Genomic DNA, 19,493 nt, shown 5'->3' with positions numbered 1-19,493 from the left:
TTCAATCTACTCTCCGCTAAACTTTCATCCTTGAGAGAAATGGTGGCTTTCCACAGTCAGGAGAGATTCAGACACCAGGGAAAATATTTTCAGGGATGAATCAAATGGTAGCCACTTTCTTAAGTTCCCAAGGAGACCAATGTGTAGAAGAGGCACTTTCCTGGCTCACCTGTTGAATCCAGTTGGTAGGCCACAGAAGAAGACTCCCTTATCTCAGGATTCTCAATTATAAACCTTCCCTGGAGTATACTCAAAAATGAAATACACTTAGGAGATCTGGTCTAGAGGAAACCACATCTTCAACACACACTTTTTGATAATTGCTCAAGTATGGAAATGAAGTCAGGAAGACAAAAAAAGGAACTCAGAAAAAGCAGAAGTAATCTCCCTAATGTTGCCATTTTAAAGACATGGTCTATCTACTGACCTGGTGTGGAATGCACCCTGTAAACAGATCATTATAGCAATACACAAATGATATAGGCAGTATCTTGGTTTGGGTATTGGCATGCCTGTGCTTGAAAGAAAAGAGGAAAAATGAGAAATAACCTTGGATTTATATCTGGCAAATTGCTCTAACTGTTAATTTCAGCACTGATATTTGCAGAGTGCTTTGACATCATCAGTTGGAAGAATTGCAGAATATTTTTTTTCTGCCTCAGAGGCTGGCAGGGACATAAGGACTTCTTTCCAACCCCAGAGGATAATAATTTCAGTAATCCCATTCATATATTGCTGCTAAGCATCTATTACCAGCAAAACTTTTAATATGATTTTTTTAATGTCTTTAAAAGTGTAGAGTTTGTCCCTAGATGTAAGTGCATTATTTTTCAGTATTCTCAATTCACTTTAAAATTACATCCAAATAACTAAAAAACCCTAATTCATCAAACATATAAAAATAAATTGTCCTAATTTTATATAATAATGATCTGGACTCTAGAAAAGCATATTTTATTTCAGAAGTACAGTCATTCATATTTGGAAAAGAAAAGCTTCGATTCAGTTCTCATTGATATTAGTACAAACAGAGCAACAATGTAACACTGAACTCATACAAACCAACTCCATGTTTAACATACAAATTCATTTAGATATTTTATTACCTTAAATCCTAAAAGCATTAAATAAAAATGCAATTATTTCAGTAACCTTAAAGAAGACGAGATCTTACAGACTTGTGTTGATATTTGCATCTCCAGAGGAATCAATGCAATTTCAACAAAAGAATTGTATCACATTGAGTTGTTTCATATAATGCCATTGCAATGTAAGAGGTTCACAAAGGGTTGATTAAATTTAAGTGGAAGAAACACAATGAGCAAAATTCATCGCTGGTGTAATTCTGTTGTCTCCTGCAGTTCCACCATGAATGGATAGGACCCATGACAGTCTGAGCTTTTTCTGTACTGTGACAACTGAATTAGCTAAATTAAAATCCTTTAAATTCTAAAAAATCCCAGCAACCAAAAATCCAATCCCTGCCCGCATATTATACAAATCAAATAGAATTAAAGAAAATTACATTTAAATAATGTTAAGAATTTGATTTGCTAAGACAAGAACATACACAGAGGAAGCTCCATCACTAACATCCACTGTAATCATTATTGATCTTGTAGGTCACATCAAAAGTGTTTCAAATCTGTCTAAAGATACCAGCTGCATGATAAAACTACTGATATTATTGAGACAAACCTACCATCTATTTTTCTTTCTTTTCGTTGTCTTAAGGGAAGAAGAGAACAGGGGTTTGTTACAGATTTTCAACTGAATTCTTAAAGAATATTTCTAAAAGAGAAGTCAGCAGGAACTACAGATAGTCATTATCTCACAGAGCTGGGGATTTAATTTCTTTTCCCAATTAATCATGTGTAAGATCCATCAGTTGCAATAGCAATTGCAGAGATGGATCAGTAAAGAACATCTAAGTACATTCTATAAGATTTATGTTTGCAGTGGCACATGTGTTTATTAAGTGAAGCTATTTTGAACTGCAGCTAGCACTAGGGCTTCTTGCACCTAGCCTATATTTATTGTGAAAATGAATATGCAGTTCCCCTCCCAGGTACCTCAGAATTGTTCAAAATTTTATTTCTAAAGAGAGTTACCCACTGCTGAAATTCATCTAACCACATCTTTCTTTTTCACACAAAAAGCATAACCTACTTTTATTGGAATAGAATTTGCATACTAGCTCCATCAGCATGGTTTTGGTAATCATACAAATAGCTGCATTCAGTTATTTATTCATTTAGACACTATAATTGGGAGACCAGAAAAGCTTCCAAAAGGAGAGATAAGATACTAGGAAAAAGCCCCTTGAATTTCTTTTAAAATGAAGTCAGCAGATCTCTTAGTTTGTAGATAAATTATTGGATTTGAATGTAAAAGCCTCAGAGAAAAATAGTTCTATGAATGTCAGAATTAGGGAACCTGGTTCTATGGTCTCTCTCCTGTGTTAGCCCTGATGTCTTGTGGCTTGATGGCTGATGTCGTCCCACGATCTTACTGGCAATGAGGACACTTATTTTGCACCCCCGCTCAGCTGCCTGCTTTCATGTATCTCCTACTCAGCTTGAATCTGAAATCGCTCTTTTAAGAATTCCAACCTTTCTGTATAATTTCATTGAAATTAGACTACATATTGAGGAATTACTAAGGGGAGTGGGGAGCAGCAGGAGGAGAGGCAGAGCAATTACACAAACCTTTTTTACCTTTAGAAAAAGCTAAAAGTCCCTCCTATTATTTGGGCTTCCATGACTTCAGAAAGTCCATTTCTTTCACTTTTAATCAATACAGTTGAATCAATATTGGTATATTTTTGGATTATTTTCAATCCACTGTTAAAAAATAACTAAATATTGAAGAAATTATTTAACCCATTTTCAGTAACTGCACAGAGTTGTCTTGTGGAGTAGAAAAGTTACAAGACCAGAGCATATATAGGATGTTTATAGATTCTTTTGTCTGGAATTTTATGTTAAGACTTTTTGAGGTTTGGGGATATTCTTGGGACATATATCAGTAAGAAATTAAAAACTCTATCAATAGGATCATGGTTGAAAGGGTATACTTGGCCATAGTTTTGCAAGTACAATGATTTTTACTTCTAAGAGACAGAATTGTAGTGTAATCAAATTTGAGTAAGCTCATATTAGATCTGGATCAGACTGTATTTCTTCTCCCAACTTGACTCAAAAATATTGCATAGTCTGTTTTATTTAACATCCATATGAAACAAAGAATATGTCAGACAGTGTATTTTTCACTTTATTTTAGATACATAGTGCCATGTAAAATTTCCTTATTCCATTTACACCAGATTTGTATTTGGATAATGTATCAATTTCAATGAAAATATACCTAATTTTTATTGATACAGATTGACTACTGACAGCCTATATTGGCAAATGTCACAATGAGTAACCACAAGTCAATGGATAAAACTAAAGGTGTCAAATCGAATTATTAGTAATTTCTGTTACTTATAACATGCCAGTCTGAGGATATGCCTTTCACTGACAGATTTATGAACATAAACTCTGCCTTGGAGAGTGACAAGACCTGCTAGAGGAGTCTCAGCTGTCTAATGTGACATCAACATCCCTGTCACAATGCTAAATATCTTGGATATCTGCCTGCATTCCCACCTTTCTCTCTCTCTTCCCTTCACCATATTTTTTTCCTTTATTATACTGCCACATAGCAGCACTGGACTTTGATCAAAATGAAGCCGTTTCAAAACTCAGGCTTGCATTTTTGACAAGAAAAGGAAGAATTAAGGGATATGGTAGTTCAGAATGATACAGTTCAATGGCTTCATTAAATTCACTTTCTCTTAATAAAGGTTGAGTAGTGTTGCTATGAACTGATTGAAATAGGTCTATATGCACATGGGCAGTTCCAGCAGTACAGTGAATGCTGGGTATTCAGACCATGTATAGTCTGTGCCCTTGGGTAGTGTTATATACTATGGTGTATATCCATTAGTGCCACTGAATGCTGTAATATGAAGCCTTGCCTGCCTTGAAGCCAAAATGATTGACCTAAATGATGGCTACAGTCTCTCATCATCTTAGCTCCACTCATTAAGATCATAATCCACTGCAAGTCATGGAGTGCTGTTGATTGGAACGGAGTTCATGTCAGCTGTGGGTCTGGCCTGGTGATGTCAGTGGGCCACCTGCAATGCACAAGCTATGTGCAGAAGCTTTGAAGGGGTAGCACCTTAAGAAAAAAATGTTCTTCAGATATTAGAATAGGTCCTGATCTGCTTTAGTTCTTACCAAAACAACAGTTGTTTCATTTACATAAATAAATTGAAGACAATAACTGTGGGTGCCAAACACCATGTCTGTGACAATCTCAGCTCCTGAGGTGTCATCTCATCACCCTGTTTGGGATTACCACTGCCACAGGAAAGGAGGACAAACAGTATTTCAGACAATGAACTTAAGATTTAAGCACAGGATCTCTCTGCTTCAGTGTTACAGCAGTAGTAACCTTTGTCAGCAAGGCTAAGGAACATTTGTGTGTGGTTACACTTGAAAACAGGTCAGTAAGATCTGCCAGTGACATTCCCCAGGAACTGCAGAGATGCTTGCTTCCTTAACTGAGCTTCAGCTCAATCCTCCACCTGAGGAAAATTATTTATGAAAAATAAATAATACTTATGTAAATAACAGCCAGAATGATATTCTATGGGCTGTGTTTTTGTGCTTGGGTTTTTTTTAATAATTTGACCTTGAAACTCAGTAACAGAATTCTTACAGCCAAACATTTTTTTAGTAGAACTCAGGTCAAGTTTAAAACCCTCCACCTCTGGAATCTTGAGATGGAATATTACTTATGTCAAAAGAGAAAATTACTACAGTGACATGAATTTACTAACAGGAGCCTTCCATGTCTTCAGTAGGATTGTTGGTTTCTGTTTAAGTGAAGGCCAGGGATTTGAACAGCAGGGATGTTTGAGCCCAGGACTCAGGTGCATTAGAATAAGCAGAGGATACTCATCAGTTTCCATTTTTAAAATATTATATTAGATTTTGTGAGACAAAGAAACCAATGTAGGACTCCAATCTACAAATCAATTAACATTCATATAGCAAAACACTTAATATATGCTGCTGCTGAAAGGAGAAATCCAGGATATTAATGTGGACTTAATTGTTCCTGTCCATTTGAATGTATCCAGCACTCTCTCCCCATTTTGTAAATGGAAATTGAGACAGAGGCTGAGTGATCCACTTCTGCACACAACAGTAAACAACTATGTTAGTTCAAGACATTTCTTGTTCCATCTGTTCTCCCCTTTCCTTTGAAGAGGTTGCTGCCACCACTGCAGGAAAAGAGATTTGCTCATTCCCCAGCTGCTGCACTTCCTATTTCAACCTCAAACTTTGATAGCCATGAAGTTAATAGCCAGATTAGAATGGCTGAAGTCCAGCTGCATATTCCTTTTGCCATTACTGAGACTGGGTCAGTTATCTGCAGAAGAAAGGTGAGGCAGGGAGCTTACAGTGGTGATGTGCAAGACTACCCCAGCAATAATAACCGAAACTAGCTCTCGGAGCTTGACAATCTAACTCTACAAAAGGACAGCTATGAGTCCCACATAGTCCAGGATTAAAATCCTCAAAATTCTTGTTTGTCCATGAAAGTGTTCCTAAGAAACACATAATTTTCTGTTTTCCTAGGTTTATAAGTGATGGGCTACCCAGTTTCTCCATCTCAATAGTGGCAAACTATCCCATCATGCTAAGACATATCAGGATCTACAAAATGTTCCCCTGTCTGTCACACCTGGATCTCATTCATATAGATCTCATAGAGCACTCTAATAGACCAAGGTCTGCACAAACAGAGGCAGGAAAGAGTACACTGCCTTTTGTAACACAGAGGAATAGGCAGAGGATTTTAATGCATTATGGGAGATTTTTGTTTATATTCTTTCCAAGCTGAAAACTTCAAAGTCTATCTCAAAGTACCAGAAAGCCAAAACTTGTTCTGGGCTTGGTGATGTCTCTCTGTGCTGTGATGGATGGCCACCAGATGAAAGCAGCACATAAAAAGATGGGATGCAATTCTTCAGCTCAGTTGACAGGGCAATACAAACGGTGGAGGGAAGCAGGTAGCTGGGCTTTAACGCCTCCTCTGTTGCCTAGGTATGTATTGTATTCTAGGAATTTACTGAAATTAAGTGCATTTGGTGAACAGAGTTCTGGTGAAGTCACAAGGGAAATCTATGTTGGACTTGAATATCAAGTTTCCCAGCACAGCTAATGCCCCAGCACTAGGTTGTGAGTTTTTTCTGAGCAAAATTTTACATCAAGACAATTCAGTAACCTCAATATTTCCCCAGATCATGGCCAGCATCTTCCAAGACAAAGATCTTAATTGCTAAAGTGTAGCTAGAAAAGCAAAAGAAACCTGTAATATTTTTTATCTTTATTGAATTACTATAATGGCTGGCAGAAGACACAGACTGTACTCTCAGGCCAGCAAAGTTATTTGTCCATCTGCAATAATGGGGGGTTAAATTCCCAGTTGAGAATCAATCTGCCCTAAGAGAAGATTAAAGAAAAATTAGGATTTCATACTTGTAAGGAGAAAATTATAGAGCAAGCTGAAACGAAGGGGTGCAATTTTGAGTGAGGCAAGGGGAACCAACCAACAGAGTTTGTTTCACTCTGGGAAGTAATACCAAGACTATTTTTGGTATTTTGAGACCCTGCCTAAACTCATGTGGCAAGACTGCTGTATGCCTATGCATATGCATATGCATATTCCATTTGGCAATACACTCAATACGGCACTCAGCCACCTACTAAATAATAGAACTTAAAAATGGAAAATCAAATGACAGAAAAATCTATTTCCAGGTATTTAATCAAAGGGAGGCTCGGAGTACAAAGCTCAAGACAGGCCCAGCACACAACTCTGGCTGAACTGTCACTCTACAGCGGGCTTCAAACATCTGCATTACTTTGACTGAAATACCATGAATAATTTATAATAGAATACAGAATTTAAGAAAAATAGATTTTAGAAAAATTAATTCCCCACAGTAATCACCTGGCTTCATGTTTATTAGCAAGGTGCTCTGGGGTAGAAATTCATTGATTTTATGAACCTTTGGGGATGTTTCTTTTTAAAAATTAACATTTCAGCTTGATATTATTTTAGTATTTACCACTCGGTATTGTCTTAGATGTCATCTTGGCAAAGGGCTTCTAAACAACTGCCACTTTTAGCACTGCTGCCAAAAGGCCCCCTTTCACAATAAAGCATGCTGTGCTTTGGCAGGAAATCAATAAAGTGAAAATCTGTTCTCATCATCCATACATTTACCATCACAATCAACAATCAAAGGCAAGACCTGGGTTCTTTATCCACAGGCTCCAGCCTCCCAATTTTCTGCTATGAAAGGCAGCATAAATTAGAACCCTTGGTTCCTGTTAGCTGGGCTTAATGGGTATGATTTATGAACCATTAAATGAGGTTATGTAAATTGATCCTTAGCAGAATGCTAGCACACAGGTGACAGGTGCAGTACATTTGAATGATGAGTCCACAAGGGTTCTGTTCAAATCAGATTTCAGTGACATTCAGTTTTAGGAAGGAGAAATATGTTGTCAACAAGGAAGTGATTTAAATAGTGCCCTGGGTTTGTCAGCAATTATGCTTTTCTTCTTAATTGCTGCAAACTATATAAATTCTAATAGGAAATAAATTACTGATTTACCAGTTAATGACAAGGGGGTATAGACAAGAACGGTTTAAACATTAAAAAAAAAAAAATTGCCTTGTGAGGCCATATTCAGTAATGATTTCATTTATCATATTAAAGTTAACAGCTGCTTTAAAGTCACACAGTAAACTTTGACATGAGCTAAGTTATATTGTTTTTATTGCTAAGCTGAAGGGAACTGGGTTTGTGGTACAGTTATGGATGTTCTTAAAAGGATGAAATCATATATTTGCATAGAAATTAGGATAAATTTTGCTTGATATTTTTGATTAGCTTTTTTTATTTTAATAACCTTGTCAAAAATCAGATCACATTAACTATGTTTAAAGTATCCTGCCGTACCCTGACAGGATTTTTATATTAATGATGAAAATAATCAAAACTAATGATCTGATGTTTGACTTATTTCCTTCTCATTTCCACTTAAAGTGACCATAAGGATTGATTGGCTGCCTTATAATAATGTTTTAATAGGAAAAAATGGAATTGCTTTTGTATGGCATTTAAATCAGTGTCATCAGTGTTCAGACTGCTTTGGTCTGGGTAGGTGGGCTCTTGGAGAACTAGATGTATTTTTGTGATTTTAAGTTCTTCTTTTCCTTAGTCTGGTTAATAGCATGTTCCAGCTAGTGGCATGGCACACCTCTGCTTCACGAGTGTTTGCATCTTTCTTTGAAATGGAATGGAATAAAACAGTGATAGGAATGAAATAGCATGGATAACTCAAGGCTTTGAGGGCAGCAGGTCTAGAGGAAAGATTGTACAGGCAGGTACTTGAAATACATAGGATAGTAGGATGGTGTGAAAATATTTTCAGAGGCTTAGCCATATTAGATCACTTTCATCTGTGGAAGAAAATACACAAGATGAGAGAGAAAGATAAAAAACAAAATACCAGTTACCTGGGAAGCCTACTGAGACCTAAGAAAATCTGAAAAACTTCAAGATATTTACTTGTGTTTTTCTACTTTTGCCAACATGCTCATTGGTTGTGTATTTCCCGTTTTTTTTCAAAATTCAGTGAAGTTTGTTCAAGCAACAAGCATCAGTTGCTAACTGAATTAGCCTCTCCTTTTGTGTTTTACTTCAATGGAGATTCCCTTCAAGGTTCAGCTGCTTACTTACTGCATTGTTCTGCTCAATGCTCATATGTCGCTTGCTGCAATACTTCCCCTTTCACAGACGCTGTCACTTTTATTTCTGTGAAGAGGATCATGAGGAGTGAGTCCAGAGTGTGCAGTGCTTTTGGGGGTGTGGAATGCAAATTAAAAGGATCACAAAGTTGCAATGTGGGTAATGTATAAAAATTATGATGCAGTTTCATCTGTGAGGAGATAAAGTACTGGGATTTATTCTGGGTATTAAGGAAGAATTCCATAGCCTTCCAATCAACAATATACAACAAAGCTATATCAAAGGAATGAAAAAGACAAGCCTTAAAAAGCTAAGGAAAACTGCACTACACTTGTCTATGTTAACCTCATTCAGTATCTTCTGCGACTGCCTTGCCAAACAGCCTTCATCATACAGGATCTTCTGGTGCTTTGGAAGATCCTGTTTCTGTTTCACACTTACAGAAGGGATTGTACACTAAGACAAGACAGTTATTTTTAAAGGTATTAGCCTGATCTAGTCAAAGTTGTCCTTTCCCAACATACAGCCTGCTTTAAGTTTCCACCTTAAAGTCACCATTGCAAGCACAACCCTGTAACTCCAGATACAAAAAAAACCTCTTTTTTTTCTTTTTTTCTTTTTTTTTTCTTGTGTGGAAGTGTCTCACTCAGTGTTTGAGATGGTTGATCTTCATGGGATGGATTACTGCTGAATTTTTCTCTCTATCCACCTGCCTGCTGCATATCCCATGTTCTCTGACAGTTCTTCTCTGACAGGGTCAAGTAGCAAATGCAGCAGAAACTGTATAAGAGGAAAAAATATGTATACTACTTCTGAGCCCTCCTCCAGCCTTTAGTCATTGTCCGCTTAGATAATTCCAGAGCTGCATTCAATTTCTCTACATTTATTAACTTCTGGTTTCCATATTTGTATTCCATATAGTTATCCCATCTACTCTTGAACCCACATTAACTTTACCAAGATATTCCAGATGTCATCTTCTCTCCCTGTACCTCTTTTGAACCTGAACCCATGTGCAGAAATTCAAGACTTAGGACCTGAAGCATGATTAATGCTAAAGCACTGAACTAGAATAAGGATTTTAGTTTCTGGTACCTTGTATTTTACATTTTAATACAAAACAATTTCTGTATATGGTATAGAGATGGTCCCAACCATATAGAGAATATATAGATCAAGACATAAGCAAATGTCTGAAATCCTGACATCTTCTATAAGACATCCTATAAGGATTCCAACTGTATTCACTTGGTTTCATTACTGAAGGAGCATATCCCAAGTAACTGCCTATTGTAAGAAAGGACTCAGCATCTCATTATTGTCCTGTTGAAAATGGAAAGAAAATGGTACCCCAAACTGCATTTTGTAGAGATCTCCAGTTTTGGGTAGAATGGGGTTCTTGACATTTCCTGGAGGCATGTTTTATCCTGGGGTGGATTTCAATATAATGAAGCCCAAGATAGACAATATTAGCCTGAACTGGTAAAACCACACAGTAGAGAAAGTTTTAGAGAGTCAGAAGCTCAGGTCTGAAAGTAGTCTGTTTGTGTGAGTGCAACACAGTGATGCAGGGAAGCCAAAACTCGTGAGTTAACACTACTGCAGTTAGAGAAGTTAAAGGATGCAAATTCAGTTCAGAGGTCTTTACATGATAATGCAAGAAGCATATGATTTAAGTTCCTTTTAGACCTACTTTTGAGTTCTTCATAAACACTCAGACCTGTGCTGCTCTTTCCCTGATGTGTGATATTATCCTTCCTGCGTTCCAGATGGGCAAGCAAAAGTCAAGGAAAATGCATCCTCCATGTACAGCCCGGTTGTCCAGGAAAGGGAATGTGGCAAACACTCTGCTTACTAAAGTTCTCTTTTGCACCAGATTTATGAGTTTATTTTGAATGAAACCAGGCTAGAGGAAAGGGGTTTATTCACCCCTACCTAATGCCCTTCTGTAAAGAGTTCTCCAGTATAAAAGCACTTTGAAATTCCATAATGAAGACTTAGACACTGCCATTAAAGCATAAACTGACAATGACAAGTAAATATGTGTCTCTAGTTTGAAGGACCAAGGACCTAATTTTGTTGTATGTTAACTTCTCAAGGCACTTCATTTTCACAGTAGGGTTTCCAAGGGCTCTAAGATGCAGAGGTCAGAGCTTGGTACAACAGTGAAGCACAAACATGGTATTTGAAAAAGTGATAAAATAAAAATAGCATCCTTTTGTGAAAATGGTTGCTTGTGACTTCTCAGCATCATGCAGGAACTCCATGGAAGAATTTGGGATAAGAAGCAATTAATTAGGACAGCATTTCTTTGCCTTAGTCATCAGGGCTCTGAGTTCCTTCCTACAATTCCCTTTCTCATCAACTGCATGCTTTCTCAGGCTTTAGAAATTAATGAGATAGGGTTATGAGGGGGCAATAACCCAAAACATATAAAATGCATTCATCCTCAGAGCAGTCCCTATGAACAGTGAATTAAGATTAGGTTTTTCATGCTGGAAGAGCTTACAAAATCATGGAATTAAACTAAGTCTATTATTGTACTTTTAATAATAAAGGCAGTCTAAATTCTGGTAATCCTTAGTTTAAGTACTTGAATATATGACCTTTATACAACTCTTCCTATGTGGATTTCTTTAAACTTTGGGTGTTTTATACTTTCCCAAAGTATAAAATCTTAGAATTTGGAAAAACAAACCTTTCATTGCATGTAATTTCATGACCCCACAAGGAATAGGTTCTTCAGTTGGACTGAAATATTTAGGGCCACAGAACCTTTTGCAGCTGATCAAAAGATAGATGAGAAGGTCATGTGAAGTTCTGGTCCCTCAGGATCCCATCTCACGCAGACAGCTATTTTCTCATGTCCCTTCTTCTTTTGTTGTCTTCACTGCATCATTTTGACTGTTAGAGCATCATTACACTCATCCTTCCATCTCCAGTTTCTGTCCTGTTCCTAACTTCTTTTCCAACTGGTCCTTTAGTTTCTCTCCCTTTACTCACCCTACTTTATTCTTCATGTTACCACATCATACCTGCCCTGAAAGTCACAGGGTTTCCTGCCCTCAGCTAAAATGCCAACCATTGCAACACACATCTCTCCCAGCCTCCACCAGCTCTGTCCCAGGTTTACTGCAGAGAAGATCAGTACAGTTTATAAAGGCTCCAAAATCACTGAGCAATTTCACTATGAGGCAGAGAGTACAGAAGTCCTAAGACCCAGCCCTCAACTCATTTTTTTCAAGTGTAGAAGATTATTATCATAGAGTTGGTGTCCTAGATCCTGGGCATTTCTGCTGGAGCCAGGACTCCAAGATGACCTCAACAGGCAATCCCCATTTTGTTGGTTAGAGATACTGCAGAAGGGTCCCTTTTCCAGCAAAGAGCATGGAAAGCTGACACATTTTGTCAAAATTGCTAAATGAATACATAAAAGAAAAAAGAAACTCAACAATTTTTTTTTGCCTAAAATGCCTTCAGCTTCATATTCTAAAAATTACTTTATTTCCATGTACACATGTCACAATATAATCTCCCATGGTGAGACCCAGAGACTTCATCCCCACAAAGGATGAAAGGCTGAGGCAGAAACCAGGCTGCTGTGAAACCGCTCCAGCAGAAGCATTTCAGTGTGGTTATGGAAGAGCAGGAGATCAGGCCACTGTCTCAAGCATCATTAACTGGCTTTTCTTGAGGAGTGATTGTAGTCCAGAGTGAGTATCCATTTAGCTTGTCACTGACTTTTGTCTCCTCATATCAGTTTCTTTTCTTATTCCAAATGACTCATGGAAGAATCTATTTGGAGAGAAGAGGTTCAGGTAGGAAGGAAAAAAAATGTTTCAAAAATCACTTTCTCAACTACTTGCCCCCATCATGGATTTTTCAACAGATTTTTCTCTCTTCTGCTCATTGAAGCAGTAGAAGACAAGGAAGTATATTCATATTGATGATTAGCATTTGTTTAACAACTGCTAGCATTCATGAAAGGATTTCAGACCCAATTACATGACTTTTACAATTACATCTTGCAATTATCTTACATCTATCATCTAGATATATTTCTGTTAAGAATGTTTTTAGCAAGATGCTTCATACAGGATAAATCCTTACATGAGCAAATGGTAGCAGACATTAGAGTGATTTGCTCAACTTTTATTTTTCATCCCACAAAAAATCATTATAAGGTCATAAGAATTTGTTTTAGGTATATTTTTTATTTTATTACTAAATTTTATCAGTTTCCTGAATCTTGTGTCTAATGTCTAATATTACATAAAGCAATGCAATTATATTGCTTCCTTTTCTTATGAATTATATTGCTTCCTTTTCTTATGAATGAATGTACTCAAAGGTCAAAGTTGTTTTTTTTCTCAAACACTAAGTAATTAATTCTTTGCTGTGAGCTTAGTCAATTATTAAAAATAAACCCAAAAAACTTTCCACAAAACAAACGACAATAGCCATAACAACAAAACTTTGAAAAGTGATGTTTTTCAGATATCTCAGGTAGCCTATTGGAGCTATATATTCACACAATATCCACATGGCATTCCCAGCAGTGTGCATTGTACCTATGCTGTGATTTCTGTATTTTCATGCTCCACAGTCAGTTGTTTTTCTTCTCTTTTGGAGACCAGATAAAGTGGGTGATATGCTCTGCTCAGTTCTCTTTAGTCCTCATCCCATGCCTTGACAAAAATCCTTTAGTGTGTCTTCAATTTGCCATTTGACATGAAACACAAGTTACGTCAGTTATCGGCGATGAGCATCCCACACTCTCTCAGTGGCAGGAGAAGAAAGCAATAGCTGCAATAGAGACTGTGAGCATGGCCTGCCATTCATATCCTCCTTGGCACAGCACCAAATAATAATTCTTCATTTCTAGTGAAATTAGGACTACTAGGGCAACAAAACAAACCAAGGGCAACGTCAGGGCAAAGACCAGTCTTCATCTCCTGCATGGTGAGGAAGTTTTGTTTCTTAGAAGAGGTTCAGTAATAGATCCTTTCAGTAACAGTCATGATTCTTTCAACTTTTCTGCAAATGCAGAAAATGCAAATTTCACTGCTATTCGGGTTTTGTACTGACAAGTTCTGAAAAGACCGGAAAGTCAAACTCAGAATAATTTATTCTAAAGCCTGTGTTATGAGTTTAATTTTATAAAGTAAAAATAGTGATCCCAAAATGCTGGGAGCATTTTTGACGAAAGAGCTTCTTACTTCTGCACTTTTAACCAGACTCCTTTTTAAATTTCTGCTCAGATTTATTATTGCATGTGCTAATTTCTTTCTCCATTTATGATTGGTTTGACAGAAAAATTTCTCACTTGCATTTGGCTTGATAATTTGTACTTTGGCAAAATTTTAGCAATTTATTTGCACTAATATTAGTAGAATAGCACCTGCCTCATGCTTGTCCCAGTCAAGAAAGTTCTGGCTTTATATTCCAGGACTTTTGGTAAGTGACAACTTTTTGTGGTGTTTGCTTGAAACTCTAGCAAGGATAATACTGAAGGAAAATTACTCTTTTACAGCTTTATATTAGGAAACAATGGCCACTGAGATAGAATAGAGTTGGTCAGCAGGAAAATAACTTCCACCTAGTGGCTTTCGAGAAAACTGCCATAATAGTGAATTTCTTGAGAAACTCAAATTTCTATTTTTATGTAATTTGGAGGTAATTCTGCCACCACAACCCATTTTCAGTTTTCAGTGACCTCAGATACATTACCTACACATATATAGTGCTTAATATGTAGTTCATGGTAATTTTAGTAACACCATGCTTTTGGATTTATCATATCATCAACATCATTCTGAAAAACTTTAGACTAAAACTTCTTATGATTGCTCATGGCAGACTGACTTTATTCCAGCTTTTCTATTTCATATTGATAACATATTTAAACACCAACTATACTAATATCCCCATACCCACTTCAGAAAAAGCTCTCTGTATTATCCCTGTACTTAAACTACCAGCTCATCAAAATTGTATACACAACCATTTGGGTAGTGTGGCTTAGTGGAATATAAATGACACATAAATCTGGTAAGATGTGAATCCACTGTTTAATTTAAAAAGGAATTATTCAAGAGTTTAGTATTATACACCTACCAGAGCTGAATAAAGAAAAACTCCTGGAAATGAAAACTCAATACATTATTTCTCATGCCATTGAAACAATAACTATTCTGGAGCAGTGATTTCAATATTAATTTGCATGAGCTAAAAACCTGCCACTAGGATACTCTGAACATTTTCTTTTCTCTGTAATGCAAGTAGTAAGAAATTATCTAGGCAGACAGAGGTAAGTTTCTGTACTGTGCAATTAGTGTCATATAAAATTAATGTTGATTATCAAGGATATATGTATTGGTTGAAAAAGGACATGGATAAATGGCATTGCCTGATAATTAATTTCGATTCAATTAAAAAAAAATATATCTTTGGGCTAAATTCCAAAACATAATCCAAACATGACTTTGTAACAGTAATTTTTTCCAAACAAAATAAGCAGCATAAATAGTATAGCAAATGCATTTTTTTAAATCTAGGAAGCAAATAGAGAAGCCCATAATAAGCTGCAGTGAAATTAATTTTATAATTCTTAAATGTCTAAAATAAGATAAATGTGAAAAACTAAATAAGCAGAAAAAAAACATAGCAATTAAAACAAATTTCAGATAATTTCCTTTTCTAGTAAGCTAAACACTACAGTATTTAGTAATATAAACAAGGGAGATAACCATTTCCTGCTGCTGTCTTGTCTTTTATAGAGTCATGTGTATTGAATGTATTTTTTTTTCAAAATTATTGGAAGGTGACCATGGCATATTCTTTGAATACCATGGGAAATTATGCAAGATGCAGAAAAATGAGATTGTTCTTTTTAAGTTAACAACAATTCTCAAAACTATCAGCACACATATTTAACTAATTTACTACAGTGTTCCTGTCAATAAAATGCATAAATACTAATCTCTTAATATTATCAATATATGGGCACTTGAATTTGCAATATTCTCTTAAGACAGCTGATCACCTTGCATTTAACTATTACATACTCTGATTACATACACTGTACCTGGGGTTTTGCAAAAAAAAAAACCAAACAAACAAAAAGGAGCAGAGGAGCAGAGTCAAAACAGTTATATTTGGTTAAAATGTTTCAACTGCCATTTAAAAAAATACTATTGTATTTTGTGCCCACAATGTTTATCCTAGATAGAAAAAGTTAAGTTTATATTTAATTTTGTGTGAAATGGGTATGAAAATGAGTTCAGAATCAACCAGCTCTGTGGAAACTTTGATTGACTAATCCAATCTGTTACTTGGAGTGACTTGGGAGTCAGGGGGACGGAAATATTTTAAACAAATTAATTAAAATAAACAGTTTTGAATCAGATAATTACTATGTGGCAATTTTCATTAATATGTGACTTATCAGGGATGTTTTTAGCAATTTTTTCTTGCATCATAGCTCTTGACATATAATATTTAAGCCATTATCTTTCAAGTGTGCACTATGTGGACAAAGTCAAACCTGTTACATGAAGTGTAACAGCACCATGTGATGAGAATGAGGCTTTAAGTGTATGATGGAAAATCCACAAAGCCAGGCACCTTCCTGAACCCTGACTGTGGCTTCTTTGAAGCTGAATGACCTTTAAATGTAGTAGGAATTCTTCTTACTTTAAAGGGTGGTGAGATCCTATTACTCTCTTTCAAGCCAGCAAGAAAGGGGAAGTTATCCCAGCAGAACCAGGAGTGATGGAGAGGACATGCAGGCCTCTGAAACAGTGCCTCCCTTCATCTCCTTCTTACCTCACCTGGGTGTAAACCTATGCACTAATATTTTCAGAATCTTCCATTTGGATGGTGTGTAATGAGATGTCAGGCACCGTTAGAGGACTGCAGTGCATCCATTTCTATCTGTCTTAAGTTTTCATTACAGCTCAGAAGTAGAATGTCAGTACTTGCTTATTTACTATAATGGGTATATATTTATTCAGGCTAGTGAATTGCAATTAATCTTGTTTATGGAAGAAAAAATTAAACAATTAAGCAATCAAACATACTGTACAAATTAATCAGAAAAGATTACAAGAAAAAAAAATAAATAAAAGGCATATGATTCCTTGACTTTGTTCCAAAGATTTTAAATTCCATTTTGGAATAAGGAAAATCCAAACAACCGGAACACATAAAAGTTTTTAGACAAATAATTTTATAATTACAGGAGATTTTTCACATCATAAAATTGAATTAAAACTCTTTTAATAATTATAAGCAATATAAGCAATTCTCAGTACTGCAAACTGATAGATTTCATATCATGATTCTGAAGTACTTCAGTGAAAATAAAACCTGCACATTCCCACATCCTCCAAATTAGGCAAATAAAACACTCTATAAGCCATGAAAGCCTTATTAAGGTTGTCAAAAATACATCTGGAAGCATCTGGCTATAAAGCAGGAAACGACAAAGGCTGAATGCAAACAAATATCAGCAGTGAGAGAAATACAAAACTGATAGAGTCTAACACCCAGCTGAGTTCTGCTGCCAAGCACTAATCTTAGCCAAGTCCTGCCTCTGGTGCAGGAAGACAGACAATATATAAAGAGCAAGGAGAAGAATATTTTTAAATATTTCTGGGATAGTTATTTTCACAATAGTTATTGAAGGAAGATGTTTTTTGTTCCAATGGGAAAAGTGATGGAACTTGAATAATTTTTTTGCTCTAAAAATAAATACATTTTCATAAGTTTTTCCATTTTATCAAAATCCAGACATATCCATCACCTTTATTTCCTCTCTTTTCTGACAATAGAATACTAACATAGGTTGAGCTGGGGTAAAAAGAAAGAATTTTATTACTAACTGCTCCCCAAAAAGTTAAGTTTTCCATTTCTTCAAAAGAATCACTGCAACTGATTTTTTTTAGAAAGGCTACATTTTAACAACAACCCAACTGCAAAATAATTTTAATAAAAAAAATTTGACAGGAGACTTAAATATGCTTAGTTATTACTTTTCATATGATGCAAATAAACACCAACATCTCTGCTCACCCAAAATCTGAACTTTGCTGACCATCTCAGTGGAGGGAAGGGGGTTGTGTGCATGTGTAGTGCATGAGTGTGCTAGTGTGTGCGTGTACACACCTGTGCATGTATCAGGTGGGACTGGTGAATGTAAACATGTTCATACAAATGCACACAGGGGTGAAATAAGCAGCTTATGGTGAATTTTACAATGGAGAGATGTAGATGTTCTATAATAAATTATCAGAAGTATCTTACAGCCACTACGACACTCCACTATGTAGTACCACCAGCCAGACTATAGAACAGATTTATAAATCCATTGCAGAAAAGTACACAGAGGCAGATGGTCTTCAAGAATCACGTAAGAGGAATGCCAGCCATAATGCTTGCTCTTTTCTCCAAAACCCAGTTTCTCCTGTTGTCACCAGTCAGGTTGAAGTACTTTATATTTACAGCTTAAAGCTCTAAAATGGATTATTTTATTACAGCATAGTATCATGGCACTAGGATATGAAGGCTAGATGATTTATTCACTTTGATGCAAGTAAGGAAAGCTTTTATTTTTAAATTTCTACCGCTCAGTGCAGTGCGTCAAACAATCAGTTTTAATATCTTTAGGGTTAAGTGCACTCTTGTAATTTAGAATTAAATGATTTTTATTAAGCACTTTTGCTGAATATCTACAAGCTTTACAACTCTGCTGATTAAGGATCTGACAGTGACTGGTAAAGCAGCCACCTCCATGAATTAGGGAAGCATTAGGGAATGCATTCTGTCTGTGTTCCTTAGTGCTTAGGGAGTATTTCAAAATAAGTGCAATTTCTGTAAAATGTAGTCATAAAACTACAAGTGAATCAATGTATGTGAGACCTAGTGCTTGCGTTGCATAGTGATATCTTTAACAGATTAAAGGTATGTTTGTCTAGAGTGAGGACAGATAAAATACCCCATGGGTGAAACTTAAAGGGCAGAGTTTCTGAAATATTCCCTTGTAACACTTAAACATCTAAATGCAAAGCAAGCTTTGAATAGCCAAGGTCTAATGGCCAGATTTCCAGTGACAACCCAGATTTGAGGGAGGCCTGGCCCAAAAGCCTGAGCACAGGTCTGGGACCAAGGAATGCCCACTGCATGCTGATATTAACCTCCTCTGCAAGCTTGCACGAGCTCCTTTATTTCCGGAGATGTTGCTCCCTCTGCACTCTCATTAACTTCAATGGGAGCCAAGAATGCACAGCACCTTTGAAAATCAAGCGGCTAAACTCACAGCTTCAGTTACCCATCTATAAAATGAGGCTAAACCTTTCTTACCAGTCTCATAGAGCTGTTGTGAAGATTAATTAGATAATGACTGCAAAGCCCTTTGAACATGAAAAGTGCTAAGAATTGTTGTTACCAAATGATGGCAAAGATTGGGCTATTCTTCATTGCTGTCAAATAATAATAAAGAGATGTGCTAGTCTAAGAAAAGGAGAGGTGGGAAATAAAGGGCAATAATGGCTGCTGTTGTTTGCGCATATGGTACTGAATAATCTTTGCAAGAAGAAGCCAATCT

At 36.3% G+C, this 19,493-nt stretch overlaps 1 long non-coding RNA gene across 1 annotated transcript; it reads right to left on the bottom strand.

Annotated features, from left to right (window-relative positions):
- Nucleotides 1-9,757: 9,757 nt before the first annotated feature.
- On the bottom strand, nucleotides 9,758-16,870 carry LOC147652638 (uncharacterized). Its single transcript, XR_015288346.1, has 2 exons — nucleotides 13,459-16,870; nucleotides 9,758-12,682 (listed from the first exon to the last, which is right to left on the bottom strand). It is a non-coding gene; the product is annotated as an uncharacterized LOC147652638 (long non-coding RNA).
- Nucleotides 16,871-19,493: the final 2,623 nt, after the last annotated feature.

Source organism: Cyanistes caeruleus, chromosome 6, assembly GCF_971803275.1.
Source record: "Cyanistes caeruleus chromosome 6, bCyaCae1.hap1.1, whole genome shotgun sequence".
In the NCBI taxonomy this organism is placed as follows: domain Eukaryota; kingdom Metazoa; phylum Chordata; class Aves; order Passeriformes; family Paridae; genus Cyanistes; species Cyanistes caeruleus.
Note: the sequence above shows the minus strand (reverse complement) of the source record. Positions and strands in the feature narration are given on the sequence as shown.